The sequence below is a fragment of the Engystomops pustulosus genome, chromosome 1, assembly GCF_040894005.1.
Source record: "Engystomops pustulosus chromosome 1, aEngPut4.maternal, whole genome shotgun sequence".
Lineage (NCBI taxonomy): Eukaryota > Metazoa > Chordata > Amphibia > Anura > Leptodactylidae > Engystomops > Engystomops pustulosus.
Window position 1 is genome coordinate 174823124 of NC_092411.1, and position 24219 is coordinate 174847342.

General features: G+C 42.6%; 1 protein-coding gene across 1 annotated transcript in view; it reads left to right on the forward strand.

The window, feature by feature from the left end:
• Positions 1–21868: 21868 nt before the first annotated feature.
• CIST1 (colon, intestine and stomach enriched 1) overlaps positions 21869–24219 on the forward strand; it is an 81539-nt gene continuing 79188 nt past the window's right edge. The window contains exon 1 of the mRNA XM_072113909.1: positions 21869–21971. The gene's annotated coding sequence lies outside the window, so the exon portion shown is untranslated. The remainder of the gene's footprint in view (positions 21972–24219) is intronic.

A 24219-nucleotide genomic window follows, 5' to 3' on the forward strand; every position in this document is an offset into this window, starting at 1 on the left:
TAAAGGCATAGACTGGGATAATGCTCTCAAGGACAAAAGCCCCCCCCAAAAATGGGACTTTTTCTCATATATTCTGAAAAAGTCCTGTGAGAAACACATACCTTATGGGAAAAAGCATAAAAGGAACAAGAAAAACCCTATGTGGCTAGCTAGTCTTGTAAGGAAAGCAATAAGCGAGAAAGATAAAGCGTTTAAGGTGCTAAAACGTGAAGGTAGCGATGAGGCATTACAGGATTATAGAGAGAAAAATAAATCCTGTAAAAAGCAGATAAAGGCCGCAAAAATAGAGACTGAGAGAAATATTGCCAGGGAGAGCAAAAATAATCCCAAATTATTTTTCAAGTATATAAATGATAAGAAACTAAAAACAGAGAGTGTGGGTCCCCTTAGAAATAACATGGGGGTCATGGTGGAAGGAGACGAGGAAAGGGCCAATCTACTGAATGTCGCCTTCTCAACTGTCTTTACCCAGGAAAATCCCCTGGTGGAAGACACAATGAGGAATAATGTTAATTCTTTTTATAACGTCAACAGTTTAACCCAGGAAGAGGTACGGCGCCGCCTCGCAACCACTAAGATAGATAAATCACCGGGGCCAGATGGCATACACCCCCGGGTTCTGCATGAATTATGTACGGTGATAGACAGACCGTTATTTTTAATATTTGAAGATTCACTGAGGACTGGTTATGTTCCACAGGAATGGCGCATAGCAAATGTGGTACCAATATACAAAAAAGGATCAAATAGCGATCCTGGAAACTACAGACCCGTAAGTCTAACTGCTGTGGTGGGGAAAATATTTGAGGGGTTTATTAGAGATGCTATCCTGGAGTATCTCACTGTGCACAACCTTATAACCCAGCGTCAGCATGGGTTTATGAGAGATCGGTCCTGTCAGACTAATCTGATTGGTTTCTACGAGGAGGTAAGTTCAAGACTGGATCTGGGGGACGCTGTGGATGTTGTATATCTGGACTTCTCAAAGGCATTTGACACCGTGCCACATAAAAGGTTGGTATATAAAATGAGACTGCTGGGAATAGGAGAAAATCTGTGTATCTGGGTAAGTAATTGGCCTAGTGATAGAAAAGAGGGTGGTCATTAATGGCACATTCTCAGATTGGGTTGATGTTACCAGTGGAGTGCCACAGGGGTCAGTATTGGGGCCACTTCTTTTTAATATTTTTATTAATGACCTTGTAGTGGGTTTACACAGTCAAGTTTCAATATTTGCAGATGATACTAAGCTGTGTAAAGTAATAAATACTGAGGTCGATAGTTTAGCATTACAGAGGGATTTGTGGAAGCTTGAGGGATGGGCAGAGAAATGGTTGATGAGGTTTAATGTAGATAAATGTAAAGTTATGCACTTGGGCCATGGAAACAAAAAGTATAATTATGTTCTAAACGGTCAATTACTTAGTAAAACTGAAGCTGAAAAGGACTTGGGCGTATTGGTGGATGGTAAACTTAATTTTAGTGACCAGAGCCAGGCGGCTGCTGCTAAAGCAAATAAAATAATGGGATGTATCAAGAGAGGAATAGATTCTCATGATAAAGACATAGTTCTGCCCTTGTACAAATCCCTGGTCAGACCACACATGGAATATTGTGTACAGTTTTGGGCACCAGTGTATAAAAAGGATATAATAGAGCTGGAACGGGTGCAGAGGAGAGCAACCAGGATTATTAGGGGAATGGGGGGATTAGAATACACTGACAGATTACAAAATTTGGGATTATTCAGTTTAGAAAAAAGACGACTGAGGGGAGACCTCATTACAATGTACAAATACCTGAACGGACAGTACAAGGATCTCTCCAAAGATCTTTTTATACCTAGGCCTGTGACCAGGACAAGGGGGCATCCTCTACGCCTAGAGGAGAGGCGATTTTACCATCACCATAGACAAAGGTTCTTTACTGTAAGAGCAGTGAGACTGTGGAACTCTCTGCCGCAGGAGGTTGTTATGGCCGACTCTATGTACATGTTCAAGAAAGGCCTGGATGACTTTCTGGAGAGAAAAAATATCACGGGTTATGGGGATAAAACATTTATTTAATTCTTGAAGGTTGGACTTGATGGACTTGCGTCTCCTTCCAGCCTTATATACTATGATACTATGATACGTTTCTGCTTAAATTGTGGCTTTGGCACTTTGCGAAAAATATGTTTGATTTGGTTGCACTCTGTGTCAAAAAGGTTTGCCGTCACTGTTCTATAGCCTCTACAACGGATTCATCTTATTAGCATATGGCTTTAGAGGCAATATTTTATAGATAAAAGGTGGGTATTAACATAAAAAGTAATGGTAAAGAGCATCATTTATAACTGTGCTCTTAATTAAGTTTTATTTTAATTATTAACTTTTATTAATATTTAAATTAATGGTTCTGGTAAAATATTAATAAAATACAACAATTGGGCAAAAGTAATACAATATTAAAAATGTATACATAAAACATAACCATATTGACCAAAAGTACATAATAATTCTGTATAGTGTGCAACATTTTTAAAGCAATAATTTGCAAAATAGCAGTATTTCTCAGTTTCCCCAAAAAATAGTTAAAGGACTTAATCGGTGATTGCAGTTTTTGGTGTAAAAGTTTTAAAAAAAATAGACATCTTTTTTGACCTTTTTTTATAACATTTTCGTATAAAATTAACTCAAATTACACATAAAATGTAACAAATCTAATTGACCTTTCCAAATACAAAAATCCCTACATGAAATTAAATCTAACTTGTTTAATATACTGATAAATCTGAATTCTCATATTTTATTACAGGTCAAACGTTGTCAACAGAGAGTATCAACAGGTAATGGAGGGAGATTGCAGAATATAATGCTTTAATGAGGCTTTACTCAGCATGTATACTTCAAAATTTTGTTGAAAATAGAATGGACAATTTGTGTTAACATATGTTAACCTCTTCACACTGAAACCACTTTTCACCTTACTGAAACTATTCTTAGAATCTGAGATGTGATACAATAATTGGTTATAATTACTAATGAACAGGTTTGTCGAAATGTGGGTTCAGATGAACTCTAGTGCAAAGTTTGGTTTGTGTACCTGGACTTGAACTAAACTTGATGGGACCCATCATATCATTTTTTAAAAATGATTCTTTATAATAAGAAAAAATATACCATCCCGACTTAGGGATTCACCAGGATGCTACTTGCCCTATGTCACACAGAAACTTAAGGGTCATATAAACTTTATGCACAATATATACTTGTGAAGGGCAGTTGGCCTCATCAAGAGAACATAATGGGATAGCCTCCAACAATGAATGCCATTGCTCATCAGAGATGCCACCAACATCAACCATCCATCTTTTACAAACACAGAGCAGAAAACTATCTAGGAACTTGCATAAAAGCAGCTGGTATAGCAGAGATATCTAGCCAACATCAAAAGATGTAGCTCCAAATCAGCAAGTTTGTTGTCAACGGGAGCAAAGGATCAAACCTCCTTGCATAGGTATAACGCTTAAAGATGGGCAAATCGATTCTAACGAAGTGTAATTCGATATGAATTTCACTAAAAATTTGATTTGTCACAAAGCCAAAGTTTGCTGATTCGCAAACCCCAAATAGCAGTTCTTTTTAATGACAAAATCGAATAGAAAGAAATCTGTTTTATATTCATGCAGCTGCAGTAGTGATTTGTGGACCTCTCACTGTGTGTCCATTGTGGGGTATCTGTATAACGCAAATTCCCATACCTTTTTGTGGCTATAGTTTAGAGCCAGATTTACGTGTCAAATCCACGTAGTTGATTAACCACTATTTCAGACAGAAAAGTGGCAGGTGGAGCAGGCAGAGGTGGCAGCACAGTAAGGGGACGTCGCAGCAGGGGTGACTCTGTGAGGCCAGAACTGCCCTTGTCATCTAGCGACAGTGTGTTGATCAACAACCCAAAGGTTGTTGAATGGTTGACTAGGTCATCCAATTCTTCAAATATAACATCTGACAACCCCCGCCAACAGTCCGTGGGTTCCTCAGATTAGTTGGCATTGCCCAGGAGCAGGTCAGCGGCCCTCACCTGTCCTCAACCAGCCTCTGTCCTGTTACTTTCCCGCAGCCAGAGAGCTACTAGGTGGTCTGGGCTCAGCACCACTATTCAGCGAGGACGAAGTGTTTGTTGACAGTCAGCAGCTGTTTGGCAGTGAAGAGGTGGGGCAGACTTCCGCTGCTTCCTGCAGTAGGCAGGCTGTGCATACTGACAACGGTGAGGAGAGTAGCAGTGACTGGGAAACGCAAATTGACGATCATGTAACCGATTGCACTTGGGACCCGGGTGTAGCAGGGGATTCATCATCGATGGGAGAGTGTCAGCTTGCATGTCAGGCAGCAATTCACTACTGTGGCTGTGAGTCAGCAGGGTGGCAGCAGTGCGAGGACGGGAGCCAAATGTCTGCGGGGTACAAATCCCGATTCGAGGTCCAAGTAAGCAGTGGCACAGGGGCTCAGTGAGGCAGCTCAGGTAGTAGTCACTGTGTTGGCGGTAAAATTACCACCTCGGCAGTGTGGCAGTTTTTTTTGTAAAAACCGAGCGTGGGTATATGTCGTATCTGCAGGCAGGAAGTGAAGCCTGGCCAGGGAGCTAACATTGCCACCACAGCCCTGCACCAACACATGCAGCATTACCATCCAATGGTCAGGGAGAAACGGGTGTCAGATGTGGTCCATCCTGCAGGCACAGCAACAGCAGCAGCACCTAGTGGCACACATGCTGTTTCAGCAAGTCAAGGCTCCAGCACCTCAGCTGAAGGGAGCTGTTTGTCTTTGACATCATCTCCCAGTCCAGATGCTCCTGCTCCTCGCTACGCATGGCGCCAGCAGTCGTTGAGCGAGGTGATTAAAAATAGACAACTCTATGCGTCCAGCCATCCTAAGGTGCAGAAGCTGACCATGCTCTTGTCCTTTTTGTTGGTACTGCAGTCCCTCCCTTTCCAAGTCGTGGATCCCTTCCCAAGCTGCAATTTTTTTCCAAAAAGGCAGTGCCAGCCCTTCACCAATATGTACAACAGTAGGTGGGCCAGTCCTTGAGCTTATCAGTTTCTTCCAAGGTGCACGGCAGCACAGACGTGTGGAGCTGTAACTATGGTCAGGGCCAGTACATGTCCTTTACAGCCCACTGGGTGAATGTGCTTCCCGCCCAGCCACAATAACAACTTCCACAAGAGACGGCGCGGTCTCCTCCACGTTGTCAAACTTCTGCTCCTGCACCAGTGTCCGCCTCTGCCTGTCTGCTCCATCATACCACATGTGCAGTGCACAGTGGTGTCACGCAGTTCTACACCTGGTTTGCCTGGGCGTACAAAGGTCATGCAGGGGAGGAACTGATCCGCATCATGCAACAAGAAATCAATGTGTGGCTTTCTCCGCGACAACTACAAATCGGAACCATGGTGACAGACAATGGGAGGAACATGGTGTCCGCGCTGAACCGATGGAGGGATGGCATGGCTCACATGTTCAAGCTGTAGTCTTCCACCCATCTGCAAGACATTCTAAAAATGGCCAGGACACTGTGCATGCACTTCAGCCATTCTTACAAAGCCAAGCACACCCTCCTCGAGTTGCAGCTTCAGAACGGCCTACCCCAACATATTCTGATATGCGATGTTTCCACCCGTTGGAATTCCAGCCTCCATATGTTAGACTGCCTGTATGAACAGAGAAAAGCCATTAATGATTTTTTGATGCAAGCGGACTGGAGTACTCCCGTTTGATGGCAGCTCATGCATGACACCTGCCGTTTGCTCAGGCCCTTTGAAGAGGCCACATTATTTGTCAGTCGCCAGGACTGACAAATATGGATGAATAATGTTATTCCACTGCTTCATGTCCTGGAACTCATGGTGCAAAATCTGTCTGGTCAGGGCACTGGAGAAGTGGAGACTATGGCCACATGAGTCCGGTGGGGGCTGAACTGGAGGAGGAGGACATTGGAGCACAAGCAGAGTCTGGTGCAATTTGTGGTTTTTCTACTCAGGTGACAGAAGAGGAGGAGCAGGAGCATCTGGAGGAGGTAGAAAACAAGGCAGATGACCCAGAAGCACCGTGGCACTATACAGTGGAGATGGAGGGCGGGGAGAGTCACTTGCGCAGATGGCCCGAAGCATCCTGCTTTGCCTAACTAGTGAGAGCCGAAATAGTCAACATCCACCATAGGGATGACTTTTGGCTCTCTACCCTCTTGGACCATCACTACCGGTCAAAAATGTGTGACTTTTTTACAGCTTCTGAGAGGGAGAAACAACTGGCATACTATAAAGAAATACTGAGCACACAGTTGGCTGCTGCCTATGTGCGCCATTATCCATCCTCTGTCAGGTCTGACCGGGGATTCCTGGCAGTCATCGCTCACGTAGTACTGCCACGTCTGCTGGGGGGAGGGTAGGAGCAGTAGCAGTTCCATCAGCAGAAGCTTAAGTCTGGATTCCTTAATGAGCAATTTCCTTCACCCACCTATTGAGGACAGTAGCCGCCACCAGCAGCAGGACATGGAGCAGACCCTGCACCAGCAGGTGGTGCTCTACGTGGACAGCACTTTACAACCTCAGGTAAAGGATCCCATGGACTACTGGGCAGCCAAATTGATGCGTGGCCGCATCTTGCGGAGTTTGCAGTATAGAAGCTGTCCTGCCTGGCCAGTAATGTGGGATCAGAGCGGGTGTTCATTGCTGCTAGGGCCATCATTACCCCAAGGAGAATCCGCTTGTCCATCCGTAATGTGGAGAGACTGACCTTTGTCAAGATGAATCAGGCTTGGATCGCCCAGGATTTCAACTCACCAATGCCTAATGCATGCGATTAGATCAGACATGACGCCTCCTCCAAACGTTGAGAAATGAGTCTAGGTTCTAACTACCTGCCTTAGCCATTATTCTAATGCTGCCACCCACATCTGCTGCCAGTTGCTCCATCTGCCACCTACCATCTTTACCAGGTACTGGAATTGTCTGCCACCTCCACACTATATCATTGTGCCACCCTGCGGGCTCCTGCTGCTGCTGATGCCACCTTCACACTATATCATTGTGCCACCCTGCGGGCTCCTGCTGCTACTGATGCCACCTTCACACTATATCATTGTGCCATTCTGCGGGCTGCTACTGATGCCACCTTCACACTATATCATTGTGCCACCCTGTGGGCTCCTGCTGCTGCTGCCACCTTCTCACTATATCATTGTGCCACCCTGCGGGCTCCTGCTGCTGACGTGACCTCCACACTATATCATTGTGCCACTTTGTGGCCTACCATGTTGCCGCCACCTCCACACCTCTGACCTCATGCTGCTGCTGGTGCCACCTTTGCAGTTCTTTTTTGGCAAAGACCTGATATTTTCAGGAAAACTGTAATGTATTATGCATGTGGCGTCTCAAATCTACAAATTAAAATTTACATTGAATATTTTGAATTCAAATTCATTTCAAACTTCATCATTGTGTCACAACGTGGCCTCCTCTGCTGTGGGTTTTGTGGGCTCCTGCTGCTGCTGATGCCACCTCCACACTATATCATTGTGCCACCCTGCGGGCTCCTGCTGCTACTGATGCCACCTTCACACTATATCATTGTGACACTCTGTGGCTTTTCATGTTGCTGCCACCATGTTGCTGCCACCTGGGGGTTCCTGCTGCTGCTTCTGCTGCCGCCACCTCCACACTCTTATCATTGTGCCACTTTGTGGCCTACCATGTTTCCGCCACCTCCATGATTTGCCATTGTGCCACTCTGCAGCCTACTCATGCTGTTAACCAACTTACCGCTGTCTCCCTGGAACACCCTGAGATTACCATAATGCTGTTTTCACCCTCCATCACTCTATGACATTGCCACTGTTTGGTTTTCCCCTTCATTTCATCTGTCAGAAGGATGAAAAGCTTCAGGATTGATAGCCAAAAGCAGGAGTGGATACAGAAAGCAGAAGACATGCAAATATCCCATTTACTGCTCATCTCTATTCTGGATCAACTCCTGTTTGTTTTTGGCTTTAGCAATACTGATGGATTATTGACCGATTGAAAGAGGACACTGACGGGTGAAAAGAAGGGCAAAATGATCAGTGACGTCAATGCAAAATTACTGCTGACACCCTCTCCACTCTTTTGGGGTGTTTCTACATGTATCCGCGTTCAACAGAACAATTTCTGTCGTAATCTGTGGAGTCAACTGATGTCAGTGCACTCTTTGATGTTATAGTGGGATCTCGTCCCTCAGCCGACAGGTAATTATGCTTCTCACATGATTGGCCTACCACTAGCTTGTTATATATACACTCACCGGCCACTTTATTAGGTACACCATGCTAGTAAAGGGTTGGACCCCCTTTTGCCTTCAGAACTGCCTCAATTCTTCATGGCATAGATTCAACAAAGTGCTGGAAGCATTCCTCAGAGATTTTGGTCCATATTGACATGATGGCATCACACAGTTGCCGCAGATTTGTCAGCTGCACATCCATGATGCGAATCTCCCGTTCCACCACATCCCAAAGATGCTCTATTGGATTGAGATCTGATGACTGTGGAGGCCATTTGAGTACAGTGAACTCATTGTCATGTTCAAGAAACCAGTCTGAGATGATTCCAACTTTCTGACATGGCGCATTACCCTGCTGAAAGTAGCCATCAGATGTTGGGTACATTGTGGTCATAAAGGGATGGAAATGGTCAGCAACAATACTCAGGTAGGCTGTGGCGTTGCAACGATGCTGAATTGGTACTAAGGGGCCCAAAGAGTGCCAAGAAAATATTCCCCACACCATGACACCACCAGCCTGAACCGTTGATACAAGGCAGGATGGATCCATGCTTTTATGTTGTTGATGCCAAATTCTGACCCTACCATCTGAATGTCACAGCAGAAATAGAGACTCATCAGACCAGGCAACGCTTTTTCCAATTTTCTACTGTCCAATTTCGATGAGCTGGTGCAAATTGTAGCCTCAGTTTCCTGTTCTTAGCTAAAAGGAGTGGCACCCGGTGTGGTCTTCTGCTGCTGTAGGCCATCTGCCTCAAAGTTCGACGTACTGTGCGTTCAGAGATGCTCTTCTGCCTACCTTGGTTGTAACGGGTGGCGATTAGAGTCACTGTTGCCTTTCTATCAGCTCGAACCATTCTCTGTAAACCCTAGAGATGGTTGTGCGTGAAAATCCCAGTAGATCAGCAGTTTCTGAAATACTCAGACCAGCCCTTCTGGCACCAACAAACATGCCACGTTCAAAGGCATTCAAATCACCTTTCTTCCCCATACTGATGCTCGGTTTGAACTGCAGGAGATTGTCTTGACCATGTCTACATGCCTAAATGCACTGAGTTGCCGCCATGTGATTGGTTGATTAGAAATGTAGTGTTAACTAGCAGTTGGACAGGTGTACCTAATAAAGTGGCCGGTGAGTTTATGTTCATCGGTGTATTATTACCAGATGCATGACTTAGCACATTTTGTAGTGCCATTTTAAATATTTTTATAGATGTAATTTAATAAATAAGATTTTCTTTCTGCATGTGTCTATGGTGTGGGCCCAGCAATATATGTATTTATTCCTCTGTACAATTTTCGTTGATACATATGCAGAGGCACACACTCCTTATCTCCTCACATCCAGGTCTTTTTAGCTTGCATCTGGTCCCCAGCTTTCTCCACACCTCCTTCTCTTCTGATGACATTTAGGCCACCAGGGACTGGTCATTTGTGGATTAAACTTTACAGGCTCTGTACCTGCCGCTGAGACTACCGGACAGTCTCTGGGTTCCATCTATGCAGCTGGCTTCCCCGGCCATATCATTGCCCATTGGCTTGCCAAGTTTGTGTGTGCTTTTACTTTTATCATCCCCACCTCTGGAAGTAAGAGAGCATTCATGAGCTCTTTAATCAGAGTGCCTCGCTTAATGGAGGTCCCTGCAGAGGTGAGGAATCTCTAGCCTTTCAAATGGGATTGTAGTCTTGTCTAGACTCCAAAACTATACCTAGAATTGTTATAACTGTTTGCCCTCAACTTTCCTCTTTTAGTGCCATCAACTCTGCCTCCTGCGTTGACCTGTGCAGAGGGAGCGGTTCTGCTTTTACTACCTCATATGTGCCACTGACTACTGCATATCCAGTGTAGAACTATCCGTCTTCTCCTATAGACCTGGAGCTATTTACGACAAATTCAACATCTGGATTAAACCGTTCCTTCACAGTAACATGGGAACCCTCTCTCCCCTCCTTCTGAATCCTATAAGGCTGACAACAGAAAGGCAGGATTCAGAGTTGTGCTCCTTTTCAGTGTGACATTCTGTGGCATCAGGAGTGCACACTGGAAGGTGAGAAGTCTGGCCATGTTTACATGCTTGGGTTGTACTTTGGTAAGGACACTATGCAAGTCATGTGGGGTGATCTAGGATCAACTCACTGGCCTTGCTGAGCAGTGTGCTGACACATTAGGGGTCTCCCCTCACGGGCTGAATATTGAAATAAGGGGAGAGAAAAAGGGCGCTCCTATAGTGTAGTAAAAGGGAGGTGGTTAGTAGTGATGCATGGAGCTACTAACCTGACAAGGTTGTGCAATGAGGCACAACACCCATAGTCGTATATCTTTAGTTCCTTGTCCTCCTGCTGCCAACGCTCTTGCGTTAGTTCCTTCCCCGGGATATGAAGAACTTGTCAGAAGTGAAGAATCCTGGATTTGTCCGTTGGACTTGAAATTGAGTGTTTTTGGACCGGCGATGGATTACTCCAATGCTTAAAACTTTTCTCAAAAGGTAGTTTTATTTCCATAAATTAAAATATTCATATAGAACGCGTGTTGTGCCTCATTGCACAACCTTGTCAGGTTAGTAACTTCATCACTACTAACCACCTCACTTTTTAATATACTATACTAGAGGAGCGCCCTTTTTCTCTCCCCTTATTTCTTTCTATAGATCTAGTAGTTTGTTCTACTATCGGTGATCTAGAAATCACCGTAAGGAGCTGCACTATAAGTGTTCTACTCACGACAATGGAATATTATAACAAGAGACTATCTTCAAGTTATAATCTAATCAATGAATTGACTAAATATACACCTAATAAAAATTAATTGAACAAATCGATTGAATATACAAGAGAATATAAACATCTAAATATGGATAAGATGTATGCCCTTTTTAATGAATTGGAGAACAACCTACTATAAGTGACGAGTTACAGCATGTAACTCAAAAAAAAACAAAAAAAGAAATCATTTGACCTATAAGGATAAAAATAAGACCACAGTAAAGATTTTCAATCTAACAGATTACGAATTAAAACCGAATGAAAAATCATAACTTTTAGTTCTGACTCGGAACCAAATAATTTTGAATTATTTTTAGATCTTAGCCAGCATGTTCACAAACTGACTATTAAAAGAGATTTTCTCAAACAGGACAAAGAAGACACTTCAAGGGGGAAAACCCCATCCACTACAGAAAATAGCAATATTAGTCTAGTAAAAAACAAGTGGAGATTTTATCCTATAAAAGACCAGAGTCATAATATAAAAACCTTCCACCAATTAGTCCTAAAAGAATTCAATAAGATAACACATAGTTCGAAAAAAAACCCAAAAAACACAATAGAAAGAATAACAACCTAACTCCGGGTGAAATAAAAGCCCTGAAAAATTTACAAGACATCCAGGATTTAGTTATTCGGGGGGCAGATAAAGGTGGAGCAATTGTCGTCATGTCATATATAGCATATGACAAAGAAGCCCTGTGTATCCTCGATAACAAAAAATACAGGCAGTCCCCGGGTTACATACAAGATAGGGTCTGTAGGTTTGTTCTTAAGTTGAATTTGTATGTAAGTCGGAACTGTATATTTTATCATTGTAATCCCAGACAGAACTTTTTTGGTCTCTGTGACAATTGGATTTTAAAAATGTTGGGTTGTCATAAGAATCAATATTAACACTAAAGCTTCATTACAGACACCTGTGATAACTGTTACAGCTGTTTATTGTAGCCTAGGACTAAAGTACAATAAATTACCAATGTCCAGTGGTCCGTTTGTAACTAGGGGTCGTATGTAAGTCGAATGTTCTTAAGTAGGGGACCGCCTGTATTATAAAAAAAATGACAAATGATCCCACAGTAAAGATTCAAAAAAAGGTTAAAGTTTTCCTTGATAAAGCCCAGAAAGATGTGCTAATAACGAAACACGAGAAATCCTTTCTATTTGTTCCACACCCCACAATGGTGTATTTTTATTTTTTGCCCAAGGTACACAAAAATGAGAAAACACCACCCGGGAGACCTATAATCTCTGGGATTGGTTCCATCACAAGCAATATATCCCACTATTTGGATTTAATACTTCAGAAATATGTAGTGGATCTCCCGAGTTTTTTAAAAGACTCGGACTAGCTCATTAGAGAGTTGTATGAATTACAATGGAATGACAACCTATTTTTTAATACTTTGGATGTAAACTCTTTATATTCGAATATTAATCATAAAAAAGGTGCAACATGTGTCAAATTTTTTCTCCAACAAGATGACACTATGTCAAAAGAAAAAATTTTATTCATAATTGACAGTTTATATATTGTCTTAGAGAACGATTATTTTTCTTACAAAAAAACTATATACCATCAGGAAGTTGGTACGGCGATGGGCACACGTGTAGCCCCATCATTCGCGAACCTTTTCATGGGGGCATTCGAGGAGACTTTCATAATGAATGCAAATAATCCATACGGCAAATATATTATGCTGTATAGGCGTTATATAGGCAATTTGTTTATACTTTGGACTGGATCGAGAGAAGAAGCTCTCAGTTTCCAAAAGTACCTCAATAACACCAATTGGATCATTTCCTTCACTTTAGAAATCAATAAAACAGAAATAACTTTTCTTGACCTAGACATCTCTCACGATAAAAAGAGAAATTCATAACTAAAACTCACTTTAAAAAGGTGGATTCAAATAATTACCTGGAATATAATAGTTCCCACTACAAAAAATATCCCTTACTCACAATATAAAAGAGTAAGAAAAAATTGTACCACTGACGAAACTTTTAAAAAACAGGCTCGTATACTAGAAAATAGATTTATTGAAAAAGGGTAACCTAAAAATTTACTCAAAAGAACGTATCAGAGAGTAAGGTCTTTGAGTCAAGGGGAATGTGTCAGGAAAAGAATTCATGAAGATACTCTAAAACGAAGGGACACCACCTATTACACAATTTTTACTATTCGATATAATAAGCATTTTAGACAAATTAATGATATTCTGCAGAAACACTGGCACATATTGACAAATGATTATTTAAAAGAATACTTTCCGAAACGTCCAAAATTAACATACTGAAAAGCAGCTACTATAAAAAGCCTCCTAGCTCCAAGCATTCTGAAACAACATAAAGTTAGAAGAAATACTAGAACAAAGGGAAACGTTTCTGGGTGTGGAAAACCACACTGTTTATGTTGTGTTAGCATAAAGTCAGGAATCACTACATTCGGATCCAATAACACAAAGAAAATTTTCCTATCAAGTATAAAATGTCATGTGACACAAAATACGTTATTTAAGTAATCGAATGTAAAATATGTTGATTACAGTATGTCGGAAGGACAATACAATCTATACGTAGCCACCTTAATAAACACAGAGAGAACATAAGGAAACAATTCCTGTTACAAGGAGTTTCGAAACACTGCACTTTATGTCATCCTAACTGCTTGTAGCTAAAAAATCTTCCCCTGAGATCCCCATATATTCAACTTTATAGTTTTATCTGGTAACTAAGCATGGCTACAGCGTGTGCAGGTGGGTGTGGCCTCCTCAGGCTGAATCCAGCAGCTCCTCCCCATCCTATCTCTGTATGCTGCTATAATGATATGTGACCAGGGTGACATCATCACAGGTCCTATAGCTTTTGTTGCATTAGGAACTGTACACTAAGCATATATGTCATGAAATCACAGCATATTTTATCACATGAAATCACAGCAGGCTGCATGGAGAGGAGTAGAAGTCTATGGAGACTGCTGTGATTGTTTTATGTGGTCAGATATGTACATGGGGTACAGTTTTCATATTAAGTAGCTCAAGGACCTTTGCTGTCACCCTGGTCACATGATATTAGGCCACGCCCCCCGTGGACTCGCTCCAAAGCTGCATAGCTAGCAGGCAAGATTATAACTCTGATTTTATGGGGATCTGAGGAAAACTACTTTTAGCTACAAGCAGGAGGTCAGATAGTTACTAGAGCTCTATAGGAACCTGCCACTACCTGTATTTGTGAAAATAGTGGTGACGGGTTCCCTTTAATGAATAAAACAATCTTATAATCAAAAATGTTTTTCTTATATGTAAAATTGTATTATATATCTTCATTTCATTTTATTTATTGATATCACTGTTCAACTACATTTAATATAGTTCCTTATTAGATCGGTCCCCTTTCTACTCACCGAGAATATATCATGACCATAGAGTCAGTGGGGGTCATTTACTAAAGGCCCGATTCGCGTTTTCCCGACGTGTTACGCGAATATTTCCGATTTGCGCCGATTGTACCTGAATTGCCCCGGGATTGTGGCGCACGCGATCGGATTGTGGCGCATCGGCGCCGGCATGCGCGCGACGGAAATCGGGGGGCGTGGCCGAACGAAAACCCGACGTATTCGGAAAAACCGCCGCATTTAAAAACCGAAAAAGTGTCGCTTGGGGAGTGCTTACCTTCACTTGGTCCGAGGTGGTGAATTCCGGCGCGATGAGATGACTTTCAGCGCAGCAGCGCCACCTGGTGGACGGCGGAAGAACTACATTCATAAATCCCGGCCGGACCCGAATGCAGAGCAGAGAACGCGCCGCTGGATCGCGACTGGACCGGGTAAGTAAATGTGCCCCAGTGTTTCACCAGGACATTTTCTGTGTCGGAATGTGTGATCTGTTGCTCCATCCGTAGTTATGGTGCTCTCGGGGAACACCTACGCTATTTCTTCCTGCCATTCAGTGCTTCTCGGAGATATATTCCTGAGCAGAAACGAGCCATCCATACTATCCTTTTTGGCACAAATCCCCATCCGTAGTTGTAGTTTTAACAGCAGATACCGGAGTTTAAGTCACCGTATCCATACTAACCTTTTTGGCACAAATCCTTTTCCGTAGTTGTAGTTTTAACAGTAGGAACCGGATTTTAAGTCACCGCATTTGCATTTTTACTAAAGATCATTTGAATAAATAGAAAGAATACTTACCAGTTACATCTAACACAATGTTTATTACATTTTGTTTTTAATTTACTAATTAATCATTCTGTTATATTTTACCTGTTGATCTGTACCAATCCAGCTTTTTTCATTGTCGGAAATGATGTCATCAGCCATTGTTGGCGGTAAGCCTTTATAATGTAGTATTCTTATCATATTGTTACGAACCAGATGAAGCGCTCAGCACGAGCGCGAAACGCGTTGTTCTATATGAATATTTTTATTTATGGAAATAAAACTACCTTTTAAGAAAAGAAACGCTCAATTTCAAGTCTAACAGACAAATCCGGGCTGAATATTGGGCATTAGGGGAGGCCACCATATTCCTGGACTAGGACACCTGTGGTGTGGCCTAGATACTCAGTACCAAACAAAGCAAATGGTTTGGTGTAGTGAGATGTGCCTAGGAAGAGAGGATTGCCAGCTTAAGGCTGTGGAATGCATCAATTGCCTCTTGACTAAGAACAAACGGGGAAGAGGCATTACAGTCATAAAGCATCAGACTGGAGGCAGCAGACCTTATCCCAGGCCTGCAGTATCTGGCCAGCCCTGGAAACATGTGAAGAGGCTTAGGGCCTCGGGGCAGTGATATTCTGGACTGCCATTTTTCATTTCTCTGTTAGGCGTCTGCTTGTGGCTGAGAAGCAGTGGCCTAGGAAGATCACCTTCACCTGATAGTACTGGAGGTTTGTCACTGGAAGTTCTGAAACCCTTCTGGAACAGAAAACACATAAGGGCTTATTTACTAAGGGTCCGTGCGTGCACTTTTGGCATTTTTTGGAAAATGCACAGCTTTGACAGGTATTTGACAGGGGTCTGCACTGGCATTGTGTCGGATGCAAAGATTTTGGCGCAGCTGCGCTGGCTTTCATGCATCACTAATTGGGGTGGGGGGGAATGCCGTTGGACGATCCAACTGATTCGGACTGAGCGCAGGATTTAACTTTCAAAATTGTGTTGCAAGACAATGCACTTATATGCACCAGGAAGAAGGTGAACTCCGGTGGACCTGAACAGGGAAGCGACACATGCACGATATCGGGCACACGATCTTGGTGAATCACAGCAGAGTGTATTCTCGTCAGACAATACACTTTCAGGAAACTTCGTCGGACAGATCAGTAAATGTGCCCCATAAGGTCATTAGATGCCTCCTAGCAAACCTGTAAAGTAGAGGCACACAACAGTGGTTTATCCACATACTGTAAAAGAACAACATCAAGTTGGGGGGGAAAGGTTTACCAGTACTTACTGTAGGGCCATGGAGTACTGGGTGGGGGAGTACTGCCCCCCTTGTGGTAGTCTGCACCAGGTGCGCTGGAAGACTAAGTTGGTAAAGGAAAACCGGCACTAGCAAAGAAAGCATTTGCCAAGTCAGTAACAGTGAAGTATGTGGCATTCTCGGGGACTGCTGTCAGTAAGGTGTGTGGGTTAGGGACCACCGGAGTGATCGCCTTGGTGCACTTGTTGACGGCCCTTCATGGACCATCCTGTAGATGTCTGGCTGCCCCTTTTCAGTTTTCTTCCTTACTGGGAACAAAGGAGTGTTTCCTGGGGATTGTAAGTGCCTAATCACCCCTGCCTGCAGGAGGTTTTGTATCTGGGCATTGACAGCATCTTGCTGGGTGGGGGTCGAGGGGTACTGCCTTAGTTTAGGAGGCTTTTTCCTAGTTCTAAGGTTTACCATCACCAGGCAGACTGTTGAAAGTCTAACATCAGTTTTACATCAAAAGGAACTAACCCTGTCTTGGGAAGTGTGTGCTTGCTGACGTTCTCGTCTGTTACCACCCCCGACCCCGAATCCTGCCCTGTTAGGGTGTTTCTGTTTCCTAGAGTGTGGGCAGTCACTTCAGTCACTTTAGAAATATCCCTCCTGTCTGCAATTGAAGCATGCCCCCTTGAGACTGGCTTCCAGTGCTTCTGTAACTGCTGCTCACTTTGGCAGTGGTGGCCTGCTCATGGCTAAGCCTGATCTCTGTCCCCCTTGCTTTCTGTTACAGTCTTGTTGGTCACTCTGTACCCAGTCTAGCAGAGAAGTCTCTAGTCCGTTACGCACCTTTGGTGACAACCCGTTAACAAAACAGCTGGTGAAGTGCACTATATGTTGATCACTAGTCAGGACATACCCTATGTGCCCAAAAGCTGTAAACAGTTCCCCGTAGTACTCTTCCCTGGTTTATCTCATAGGGTTTTCTCTTAACCTGTCTCTAGCCCAGCATTCCATGCCATCTATAAAGAGCTGGTCAGAATTCAACATCTCAACAAAAGGGATCCCGTCTTCAGGGAGATAATCATGCAAGTATGCTGATAGTTGTGGTTTTATCTTCTCTTTGACTAGGTTCCACAATTCCCCAAGGGAAACACGTGCTACTCAAAGCCTCCAAGTCTTTCCAGTTACACTTAGCTGAAGCGTTGGTATTGGTAAAAAAAAGAAAAAAAATTCATAGGCTCTGTCTTAGGGTTGGGGGCTTGGCATTGCTTAGAGTCTAAGTCTATTAAGTTCAACGTGGAGGACAGGGGAGACATCTGCACAGTCTCAGAGTGAAATTAGGTGGCATCAGCAGGCACACTGCATTTTTACATCACAAGCAAAATCATCCCTGCTGTTGTCTCAATAAGGAGAAATACATCCCCCACCTTCCTCTACACTCCAAAGCTGCTCTGTCTGCACTCTGAAATAAGACAAGCATAACACTGCAGCTTCACAACCAACTGACTACTTACAGCCAACCTTCAAGACTTCACTACTACCTTTTTATCCATTCTTTTCCTTTTATGTGAGACACTTTAAAATCACTTCTCCCACAGGCCACTATCTTTTCTGAACAAGTTTCTCAACTACAGGGGTTTCTATAATCAGAATCAAATAAGTTTTAACTGAACCATAAGCAAAACAAACAACAAAACTACACATTCCAAGAATTCTGTCAATAAAAATCTAGAATCAGTGAACATATTTGCCTTTTGCCGGCTTTTATTCCAGACATCTATCATGCTTCTTCGAGGTGTTCAAATACTACAAAAATTCTTCCAATTGACTAATACAATGCTAAATGTTCTATCATCCGTGCACTTTTCCATAATGTGAGACACAATCTGAGTCGCCGTCCTTGATCCGCAGTGCCCTTGATTCAGTTTATTCTGTTCACTACTCATCATAAGTGTCGACAACTACAACACTGCCAGAGAAACCAGTCCCCACAGATTTAGTGGATGCAGACACCTTGATTTACTGACTCCCAAAAAAACTAGACACTTGAGAATTTCACAGAGGGCTCTAAACCAAGTCTCTGACCTTCAGATTCTACTAGTTCCCCACAAGGCCATTGAGACTCCCAAAGGAGTGAAACGCACACCTGGCCAGGGCAGGTCTCAGCTACATGTGCACAAATTTCTGAGCTCTTTATCCCTATGGGCAACCCTAATGACAACCAGTATCCTGGACGCTATGACAATTTGACAATCACCAACAGAAAACCTTTAGCTCTGGAACTGCAGACATCCAAGGGTTACTTCCTCTTTCCCGTTTCACATCTTCAACTAACATCACAGACTGTCAGTCACTGTCACCTTACAAGTGGTTCTTTGCCACAATTATAATGAGCGCACTGTCATATATGGACATTTAAAGGCATAATACAGTATTACACAAGGAAATGACCTTATCCAGTCCATCTAGTTAGTGAAACAGATGGTATGTAACAATTCTTACCTTGGAGCGCTGTCTATCAAAATTCTGATTACTGGTCATTTCGGACTTCTGTGGAGGAGGTCACCTCGACGGTCAAATGTCTACTTTTAGTTGCGCCCACCCAGCCGACACCAGAAAATGTTAGAGATTTTATTCAGGGCTCTAACAATCTTTCTTCACTTGTAAGGTGATCTCCAAATTAGTTGTAAGGGAAAACAAAATGGCTGCCATGGATAATGGAGTATTACAGAAAGACACATAAAGATCATAAGCTGCACTTAATCTCACTTTATTTCAGATGCGCAGCCGTGTATATGAAAAACAGAAATTATTTGCATATGGCATGAAAAAGTTATAAAATAATGAAATACTATATGTTAGCTTGAGGAACTTTGAGGAACTCCCAGAAACTCCCCTTAAGTGTTTTTCCCAAGTGAACTCTAGGTTTTGTTTCTTCTAAAGCGCTTGTTTTCAAGGGAACAGGATCTTACCTCTAAATGTACTGTGAAGGCTCCCCACTGGTCAAAACAAGATAAGCAGGCACTGCAGAGAAGAAGGAAAACAGCAGAAACTATCTCTACAGTAGACAGATTTCACAAAATGATGTCTGAATCATGAGATGGATGACAGTGAACAAGATGACACCTGGGTGAAAAAGATTGTGTCTGGAGAGAAATAATTTATCACACCCTATAAATTAAAGGGGTTGACGACTCTAAAATATATATGCCTTAATAATATTACCTGAATGTTCACCAATTGATTCATATGATGCTTCCTTTAGTGCTGTGTGCACACTTTGTAGGATTTTAGTTTACATGTCTGTGCACTAATAAAAAGAAGGGGCCTGCAGCAGGAGAGTCATAGGACTCATCCTGCTCCCTCACCTCTCCTCTCCCTGTGTATGTCAGTGAGACTGCCAGAAAAAAAAAAAACCCCACACACTGGAGGCTGCTACTGGGACGGACTGAAGGAGTGAGAAACAGGAAGTTCTGTGTATGTGCATAGAGAAGCATGGGGATAACAGGGAAAGGCTTGAGCTCTCACAGGAGGCAAAGACACAGGTACATATACATGCAGAGATATGTCTAATGGAACATATTTATTGAAAAGTGGCCAACCCCTTTAACCCATTTTAGAGACTACATCCTCCAATGTGTGTAGAACAACTTTTATGATGTTTGTTAACCCTTTTTTTGGCTAAATTAATTTTGCGTAAGGGGTTAACACCCAAGATTGCAGGAATCTCTGTTAATAGGTATTTACAGGTGTGTGTCCACTGTATCCACAGCTTCTGGTAGCCGGTGCCACAAGTGGGATGTAATATTACAGCATTGGTTGGGAAGTTATCTTGGCCTGTGCCATACTATTACGTCCCTTGTCGGTAAGGGCAATGTTATAGATTTCAAATAGAATCAAATATCTTTAGCTGACTTTGAAAGGTCTAGACAATAGAAAACCCCATCAATTACACCATTTTAGAAACTACACTTCTTTAAATATTCAGACAGCTTTCCGGAAATTAACCCTTAACGTGTAGAACGGTATTGGCTGAGGAGTTCAGAGATATATGGAGGGGGCAGGATGTGGACGGGTTTGTATGTCATGGTTAGTATTCTTAAATTAAATTTGATGTGCAATGTGTAACCAGTGGATAGACTGGTAGAGAGGAGAGGCAGGGAAGCAATGAGGAGGCACATGGATTATCCGGGCAGCAGAATTAAGTAAAGATTGGAGGGGTGTTTGCAGGGAGACCACAGAGAAGAATGTTGCAGTAGTCAAAGCGGGAGATAAGAACATGGACAGGCTCTGGTGGGGTTCAGAGCTTCAGGCCTTATCCGCAGGCCTTGTCCTCAGACACATCTGCTTCTTGCTTCATCTTAGAAAGAACTCTCTCTGATTTCTGATCTTTCCATCCACCAGGGAAATTATACAGACTTCACCTGGGGCAGATAGTTTAGAGCTTATCCAACCAAGGACCTTCTTACAGATATAATAAACATGACATTCTGTTGTCAGAATGTAAACCTTTCCTTCCCATGCAGATGTGATGCAGCTGCAATACCAAATATGGACAGTAGATGGCAAAGGAATGAATGGATACTAAGGAATTAATATACGGTATCTATCATTGAGTGTAAAGATCATGTTCTTAAAGGCAACTTCCTATAGAACTACACAGATTGTAGGAATACATACATCTCCGACATCTTAAGGACAGTGCAGCAGAATTTTGGAAAGTAACCCATCTGCCAAACTGTTAGCGTGAAATAAAAGCTTTATTTATTAGTTATTTAGTTATGAATGTTTTTACGTGTTATATGCATCTTATTGGACAAGGTCTGGGTTTTGGTGTTATTATGTTGCGAAATTAGGAGCAGAGGATCAAATGTTAATTCTCTTTCTCGTTCTGCAAATAAAAGATGCTCTTGTATTGTTCTGGATATGAAAGTGTTAATAACATGAACATAATTGCTGTCTGCAGCCTATCAGCCCATCGCAGCAACCCCCTGGCCCCCTCCTCAATTATAGATTTTTAAAGCAAACTTTTTAAAGTAGCAGTATTATGTCAGTGAAAAAAAAGTAGTAAGGTAGATTATTGGGGAAAAAAAATATGCCCTTTTACTTCTTTTTTACTTAAATCATAGAAATCTTTGCTTGGATGTAACTGCCGTGTTGTCATTCCTTGCAGTGTACAACCGGTATATTAAAAAATTCTAGAGGCATTTACCCTGCATAGGACTAAACTGTTGCCATAAACATGGGTATTAGTGCAGCTTCAATATATAGAATGCTGGAATTAGAATTTTTTTTTTCTACATAGAACTAAATTTACCTCTTTCGCCTTTTGAATGTTATTTAATAACAAAAGTCATTCATTTTTCTTATTATACTTTATTATTTTCCACAGCTTCCACTTACATATCCAGTGATGTCACTTCTAAGACAGAACACAGTACTGCCGTTATTAGCTCATCAAGTCATCCACAGCAAAATGACACAACACTACTTTCAGGTGAGATTTATCACTTCCTGTTAGTCCCTCAATTGTAACTAAACTAAATACATTAAACATTAAATATGAACAATATTTTTTGTATATTTATAAGAAATGCACCCATGTCGGAAATCTAAAAACTTTGTGAATGGAATAAAGAGCAAAACAAAAATTTGGATGTTGGTTTGGCCAAGTGAACAGCTTATCAGGGCTAGTATAGTAAAACTCAAGGCCTGTTCACATGGTTTCTTTGTTGGCAGCAATAATAATAATAATAATAATTCCTTTATTTAGATTAAGCAGTGCTGCACAGAGCTTTCGGAATCAGTCCCTGTCCCCATGGGGCTCACAGTCTAATCAACCTAACAGTATGTTTTGGAGTGTGGGAGGAAACCGGAGGAGATGTTGATACGCAGACCTTGTTTCCAGGCCCAAATGAGGTGATTTAAATAAGCCCTTACTGAAGTGAATGCATGCACTGATTAGCTGTCTTAGTTGTGCCACTCACTAGTACTCTTGTAAGAGTTGTTTGCTGAAGCTTCAACAAATTTTTGTGAGACTCAACTCTAGATTGAATATAGGGCTGGCTGCGAAAAGGGGACGGTAAACTTGGGGTGCTGGCTGCGTGAGGAGAGGGAGAAACATTGGAAAAATGTCTGGGTAAGGAGACAGAGAAACTCGAGGGAGTTGACCAGTGATGTAACAAGACTGTAATAGGCCCCTGTGCAAACTTTGTGTCGGGGCCCCATATACAAAAACCCTTATCAATGTCCGCATCCAACACATTAAACTTGAGAATAATGTGGGGAATTGGCCCAGTAGAGACTGAGGTAACAGAGATTTGTGGTTCAGTTCAAGACCGTAGCACCAAAGTTCAGTCCAAAACAGATCTCACCTGCATTTATTCAAACAGCAAGAACAAAGTAACAGCCTTCACATTCAGGCATAAAACACAAACAAAAGTCCTACCGGTCTCGGTGCTAGCTTTTCAAAGGTTTCCCCTAACTCACCACTAAAACATATAGTCACTTTGCAGGGATATCATCGTATCAGGCATGGAAGTCAGGGTTGTAGCATACCTTGTCAGCTTCCTTTCAGACTCTCCCTCTGCTGCATTGCTCAGCAGCTTTATGCAGTCTGATTAGGCTGCTACCACCACCTGTGTCCAAAGTGCAGGATGACACAAAACCTGACCTAGCCTAACAGGGAGGTGAAATGGACTGCCCCACTACCAGCCTGCGAAGCTATTCCAAATAAACCCGGCCCAGGAGTTTTAAACAAATACTCCAACAAATAGCTTGTTTGAGCCGTACTTTATGGATTTACAGTGTGAGCAGCTGGACAAACACAAATATCTGTGGTGAATACAAATATACCAGCAATTTATGTACTGCACACATAAATATACACCAGCATATAATAAAAAACGGCAATAAATGCACTATACCAGAAGGCTGAGCAGAGATAGGCGTCACTTTACGCATTAAATCACTCACAGTTGCTTCCTTCTCCCTCTGTGTTGACCTTGTCCATCCTTGTCCATATTCTGTGGGATCTTCACAATTCTTTATCAGATATACAACCTCACAATCACTTTTCACAGCTGTCTCGGCAGGATTTGCCAGCCAGTCAGCTCCGTGCCACACTGTGCCACTAAAAATATATCACAGTTAATAGTGGGGCACATTTACTAAAAACAGTGCAGTCTGTACTAGTGTGCAGAGAGCGCTAGATTCATGATTTGTGGCGCCCATTCTACATGAATTTGGCGCCCTCTGCACTGCAGCGACAAGAGTTCACCACTTTCTTTTGGTGCACCTTTAACATGGTGCGTGCAACACAATTCTGTCGGACTTCGTCGGAACAATCCCTTCAGTGCATAATTTTGTGTCGCATGAAGGCTTGTGCAGCCGTTTCACAAAAGGGTAATGTGTGACACAAGAGTGGCACGGACACTTCATAAATAAATGTACAAGCAGTTTGCACTTAGTAAATGTGCCCCAGTGTCTCCTGGATAACTACTATGTCCCATGCTGCTAAATAACACTCCATAAAACTGATCTACCCCTGACATCCCCGGGTAACACCCACGGTTGGAGTGGACTCTGATTGCGGGTCTTTAACCCATTAAACGGCGCAGCATTTAACATGCCTTTGCGGGGTCTTTCCCCCACGATCGCAAACCCCCCCCTCCCCTGAGCCATTTTCGGGAGGTGCTGATCATTGCTAAGGCAGCACCGAGGTCGGATCAGGACCCCAGAGCTGC